Below are 6,434 nucleotides of genomic sequence, written 5' to 3'. Positions count from 1 at the left end.
GTGGCAGAGGAGTCGTGAGTGCAGGAGGCAAAAGAGGCCGGAATTCTGGCCTTTGCGTCCCTGGTAGCCCGGCGAAGGATTCTCCTTCAGTGAAAAGATGCGAGGCCCCCAAGCGTGGAATCCTGGATCAGCGATATGACAGGGTTCATTAAATTGGAGAGGGTGAAATTCACGTTGAGAGGGTCGGTACAAGGGTTCTTTAGGCGGTGGCAACCGTTCTTAGACTTTCTGGCAGAACGATAGACTTTGGTCAATGGCAGCAGCAGCTCGGGGTGGGGGGGGGGGATGTTTAACTTTATTTTTGTTTATGTTATTTACACTGGAGGGTCTGAGGGGGTGTATACACCTGTTGTGTTAAGTCGGGGTGTTAATGTTAATTTATTATTTATGTACAGGGGGGGAGGAGTTTGAGGGGTTGCTTTTTTAGATTGTGTTTTGTACTTAACCCTGTTGGGTTCTTTTTTATTTCTCATTTTGTTATTGATATTTTATGAAAACCTTTAATTAAAATTTTTTTTTTTTAAATCACACTATCGTCCCTGCTTCCAGCACCTCCTCCAGCAGCGAGTTCCAGGCACCCACTACCCTCTGTGTAAAAGACTTGCCTCGTACATCTACTCTAAACCTTGCCCCTCGCACCTTAAACCTATGCCCCCGAGTAATTGACCCTGCTACCGTGGGGAAAAGCCTCTGACTATCTGTCTATGCGCCTTATAATTTTGTAGACCTCTAGCAGGTCGCCCCTCAACCTCCGTTGTTCCAGTGAGAACAAACCGAGTTTATTCAACCGCTCCTCATAGCTAATGCCCTCCATACCAGGCAACATCTGGTAAATCTCTTCTGCACCCTCTCTAAAGCCTCCACATCCTTCTGGTAGTGTGGCGACCAGAATTGAACACTATACTCCAAGTGTGGCCTAACTAAGGTTCTATACAGCTGCAACATGACTTGCCAATTCTTATACTCAATGCCCCGGCAAATGAAGGCAATGCCTTCTTGACTACCTTCTCTGCCTGTGTTGCCCCTTTCAGTGACCTGTGGACCTGTACACCTAGATCTGTCTGACATTCAATACTCTTGAGGGTTCTACCATTCACTGTATATTCCCTAGCTGCATTAAACCTTCCAAAATGCATTCCCTCACATTTGTCCGGATTAAACTCCATCTGCCATCTCTCTGCCCAAGTCTCCAAACGGAGACTTAATGTAATATTAAAACAGGTTCCTTTTTTTTGTTATAAATATAGGGAACCCAATTGTTTTTTCCAAATAAGGGGCAATTTAGTGTCGCTAATCCACCAAACCTGCACATCTTTGGGTTGTGGGGGTGAAACCCGCACTGACACTGGGAGAATGTGCAAACGCCAGACAGACAGTAACCCAGGGCAGGGATCGAACACAGATCCTCAGCGCTGTTGTGTTGGGTGTTCCGATACACAAACGAACCAACACGGTTGTCGATGGTACAACTCTGTTTTATTATTCTGTACAATAATAACTATTAACTTCTGGCTGTGGTTCGTACTTCACCAGCTAACCTGTGGACCCAGCCCTAGCACTATCTTAGTGAGGCACTCAGCACATGGTGCATGTCTGAGTGGCACGCTGTGAGCTCTGTGCTCTGAGCTATCTCCTGGTCGAATGAGCGGGAACTGTGGTGTTCCCTGTTTTATAGTGCGTGTGCTCTCACTGGCGATTGGCTGCGATGTTGTGTGTGTGTTGGTTGGTCCAACTACCTGTCCATCAGTGTGTGTGTGTGATTGCAAAATGATATGTTATTGTGGATATCATGACATCCCCCCTTTTCACAAGAATATGTGCCTACATGGTAATAAATATTGGTGTGTACTGAGTGCATCTGAGTATGTGTGGGTAATATTTACAACATGTACATAAGGTTAAACTATAGACAGAGGAAGGTGTCAGGTGCAACAGAGCAACGAGGTTGTACCACAAACAAAACAAGTGCAATCAGCGAACAACGAAAGAGAACTTCTGGAACGATAAGAAAGAAAAACGTTAACAGTATGGCAAAGCAATTCAGCGAGTCCAATGTGCAAACAGGCTTATAAGTCCAGTCTATTAGGTGGGCGACAAATTCGGGTTGACTGCCTCAAGGGTGGGTCAGGATCCACCGGCTGAGGAATGGGCCTGGCCACGGGCAAGAGAGGAATAGGCAGAGTGGCAGGAAGCTCAACAAAGTCGACATCGACTTCCGGTGACGGCGGGCGGGAGGCGGCCGCACAATGGAGAGCCCCCGCTCGGGAACGGCAATTTCGGGGCTTTAGGCCCGGTCCCAGGGTCCGCGGAGGCGGCAGAAGAAGGAAGAAGGCACGGAGGAGGCACTGAGAAGACACAGGAGGGGAAAAAAAACCCAAAGAAAAATGTCGAGGGTGAGCAGAAAAACGGCCGAAAAAAACCCAGCTGGAGGTCCGTCGGGGAGTGGAAAGGTCACCGCGGGGTCACCAGGAAAAATGGAGGCTGGAGCACCAGGGAAGGCTGCACTGCTTACGGCTGAAGAAATAACCAAGGTGATGGCTGCGGAATTTGAAAAGCTGTTGGTGCAGATTGCGAAATGCATGGAGACGGTGAGGAAGGAGTTGAGGGAGGCTTCGAGTGTGCTGGTGGAGGAGGCGGTTTCCCCGGTGAGGACGGAGGTGGCGAGCGCAGTGGCGGAGGTGCGAGAGCAAGGGGAGGCGCTGAAGGAAGTGGAGGAGACGTTATTGCAGCACGGTGATCAACTTGCCTCGATGGGGAAAGTGATGCGGAAGGTGATGGATACTAACAAGGATCTGCAAGGAAAAATGGAAGACCTGGAAAATAGATCCAGGCGACAGAATTTGAGGGTCGTGGGGCTGCCCGAAGGAGTTGAAGGACCGAAGCCGACTGAGTATTTTGCCGCGATGCTAGCAAAACTACTGGGGGAGGGGGAGGACCCCTCCCGATATGAACTGGATCGGGCTCATCGGTCGTGGAGGCCTGTACCAAAGGTGAGTGAGCCGCCAAGGGCAGTGACTCTGTGCTTCCGTAGGTACAGGGTGAAGGAGAAGGTCCTGAGCTGGGCCAAGCAGAAGCGGGTGATGCAGTGGGCTGGAGCTGGTATACGTGTATACCAGGACTTTACGGTGGAGCTGGCAAGGAGGCGGGCTGCCTTCAACCGGGTGAAGAGGGCACTGTACATTAGCAAGGTGCGGTGCGGCATTGTATATCCAGCGAAGCTGAGGGTGACTTACAAGCTCAGGGACTTTTATTTTGGAACGGCGGAAGCAGCGGAGGAGTTTGCGAAAGCAGAAGGACTGTGGCAGAACTGACAAATTGAGGAAAGGCCATGTGCCGATGTAACCTCATGACTGTATTTTCTTCTTTTTTGTATCACTGCGCGCGGGTGTAGAGATTAAAGGAGCCAAGGTGGTATATATTTGGACGAGGGAAGGGACGGGACTTTCACTCGAAATGAGAGTTCTTTGGGGTGTAGATGGATAGGCGGGGTTTCTGTGCTAAAAGGGGATCTTTGGGCTTTCCTGGGGCCAGGCAAGTGGGAAAGGGACCCGGGCGGGGGCCTCCACGCTGGACGGTGTGTGCCGGCCAGTGAACGAGAGTGTGTGTGGGGGGGGTGGGGAGAGTGTGTGTGTGGGGGGAGTGTGTGTGTGGGGGGGGGGAGTGTGTGTGTGTGGGGGGGGGTGTGCGTGTGGGGTGGGAGTGTGTGGGGGGGGGAGTGTGTGTGGGTGGGGAGTGTGTGTGGGGGAGTGAATGTGTGGAGGGGGAATGTGTGTGGGCGCGGGGAGTGTGTGGGGGAGAAGTGTGTGGGGGGAGTGAGTGTTGGGGGGAGTGTGTGTGGGGGGAGTGTGTGTGTGGGGGGGAGGAGTGTGAGGGGTGGAGGGAGTATGTGGGGGGGGAAGTGTGTGTGGGGGAGTGAGTGTGTGTGGGGGGGCGTGTGTGGGGGGAGTGAGTGTGTGTGTGTGGGAGGGGGGCGGTGGGGCCCTCAACCTCGTGACCAAAAACATCTCTCCGAGTGACAATAATCAGCATGTTTGTGAGTCCAAACCCTCCTGATCAATCTCTCTCTCTGCCAGTGTCAGAGAAGTTTCATCTTTCCTCGCTGAACAAAGTGAGACAGAGAAAGTTTTCTTTCCCGAAAGTTGAGCCTGTGATTGTGGCTGAGGGGCGGTTCACTTCCTTTTAAGGGCAATATGCAAATCTCCATAGCGGACTTTTTAAGCCATATTTCTCCAACTAGAGAGGAACATTCCAACAATTGTCAGAACAATACCAAAGATCTGAATTTACTGGTGAGAGGAAATTGTAAGTAAAGCGACAGTCCGGCGGTGTAAATGCAGTAAGTGTGAGTGAAAGATGTGATGTGTGGTGTGGGCTGGGAGTGTGTCGTGTTTTTAAGCATACTTACCTGGCAGGGGTGAAACCATGATCAAAAAGGTGGTTCGCCCAGGACGAGGCTAGCCCATTGCACTTCGGGTGTGCTGACGCCTGCGATGTCCCCAAATGCGGGATACTCGACTGCAAAATTTGTGGTAGTGGGGGACTGCGTTCGCGCTCTCCCCTGGTTTACAAAACAAAAATAGAATTGCTCTTAACACAATTGCCAGTAGGGTGTTCAACCTTGTCCATACATCCAGTCCTTCGCATTTGCTGCAGTTACCTAATCTTTCCACACAATAATTTCCTACATCCATTAACACCAGACAACTATTCGCACTGCTCAGAGTTTATTACTCTGCCTGTAATTGACCCACAACTAGAATTTATTTCCCCCAGAAAAAGTTACCCTCACCCCACACAATTCTCCCCCTGACATTTTATTTTGTGATGTGGAGATGCCAGCATCTGGGGACTGGGGTGAGCACAGTAAGACGTTTTACACCACCAGGTTAAAGTCCAACAGGTTTGTTTCGATGTTACTAGCTTTCGGAGCACTGCTCCTTCCTCAGGTGAATGAAGAGGTATGTTCCAGAAACATATATATATAGACAATTCAAAGATGCCAGACAATGCTTGGAATGCGAGCATTAGCAGGTGATTAAATCTTTACAGATCCACCAGAGATGGGGTAACCTGGGTTACCATTTTATGAGAGAATCCAGCCCATGGTGTTTGGAATTTGCCAGCCACAAAATAAAATGGGTGCTAAAAGGGGATCTTTGGGCTTTCCTGGGGCCAGGCAAGTGGGAAAGGGACCCGGGCGGGGGCCTCCACGCTGGACGGTGTGTGCCGGCCCCCCCCCCCACCCCCCCCACCCCCCCACCCCCCCCACACACACTCTCGTTCACTGGCCGGCACACACCGTCCAGCGTGGAGGCCCCCGCCCGGGTCCCTTTCCCACTTGCCTGGCCCCAGGAAAGCCCAAAGATCCCCTTTTAGCACCCATTTTATTTTGTGGCTGGCAAATTCCAAACACCATGGGCTGGATTCTCCAATCCTGAGGCTAAGTGCTGATGCCAACGGAGGTTCCGTAGAGTTTCACGATGGGAAAATTGACGCAAAATCCTCACCAATTCTGCTACCGGTGAGTGGCTAGCAGCGGCGTTGCGTAAAACACTCGTGGAACGCGTAGAAAATGGTTGGAGAATCGCCAGGTCCCGTGCCGAGTGTTGCAGACTGGCACATTCCAAGGTCCAGGACTATGTGCTGAGGGACGCACTCAAGTTTGGGGCAGCTGCCACCAAGGCGCAATGGGGAAAGACCACTGTGTAAGGTCTTTCCAGCAAATGTACACCGAGGGGCAGTTAACAGTGTAAACCCCCCTCGGTCTGGGTCATTAACACTCCAATGTATAAAAGAAACATGACAATGTAAATGTTTAAGAAGGAATTGTAACGTAAAGAGCGATATGTGTGTACGGTTATCAAAATTGAATGGAAGAAAGTCAAGGGAATGTGTAACTCTGATGGAAATGTACAGTCAAGACAATTCAAAATGTTCTGTAATGTTTATGATAGATTTTATGAATAAATTATATTTTTTGAAAGAAAAAGGTTCGCCCAGGACGAGACTAACCCATTGGTTTTGGCTAAGGTCAAGTGTAGTCTCTGTTGATTGTGGATTGGAGAACACGGAGGGAATGAAGTCGTCGAAGAGGAAACGTTTAGAGCTCGGCTGCTATTGGTGGATCTACATGCTGGTCTAAGCCTCTGGTTTAGGCCTCACACCGATACAGTTGAGACTCAACGTGTGAGCTATGGCTGCAGCTGCATCCCGACCACCAGGCTGGGTAGTGCGAAACACTGTCCGAGTCATAGCGAAGAAGGCGGAAGGGGAGTCACCTGTGGACCGCAATTTCTTCGTGAAGCGGGTGCTGCTCGAGTGCTGCGTGTTTCAAGCAACAGATATCTTCTGCTTGCAAGACTTCCCCAACAATGGATATTTTGACGTCACCTTCAAGAGTGTCGCAGTTTGCATCAAATTCTTGAACGTGTTCA

General features: G+C 50.4%; 1 non-coding gene across 1 annotated transcript; it reads left to right on the top strand.

Moving 5' to 3' along the window:
- Window positions 1-4,397: 4,397 nt before the first annotated feature.
- LOC140390775 (U1 spliceosomal RNA) lies at window positions 4,398-4,561 on the top strand. Its single transcript, XR_011934832.1, has one exon. It is a non-coding gene; the product is annotated as a U1 spliceosomal RNA (small nuclear RNA).
- Window positions 4,562-6,434: the final 1,873 nt, after the last annotated feature.

This window comes from Scyliorhinus torazame, chromosome 14, assembly GCF_047496885.1.
Source record: "Scyliorhinus torazame isolate Kashiwa2021f chromosome 14, sScyTor2.1, whole genome shotgun sequence".
NCBI classification, from domain to species: Eukaryota; Metazoa; Chordata; class Chondrichthyes; order Carcharhiniformes; family Scyliorhinidae; genus Scyliorhinus; species Scyliorhinus torazame.
This window is presented reverse-complemented; position numbering and strand designations above follow the sequence as displayed.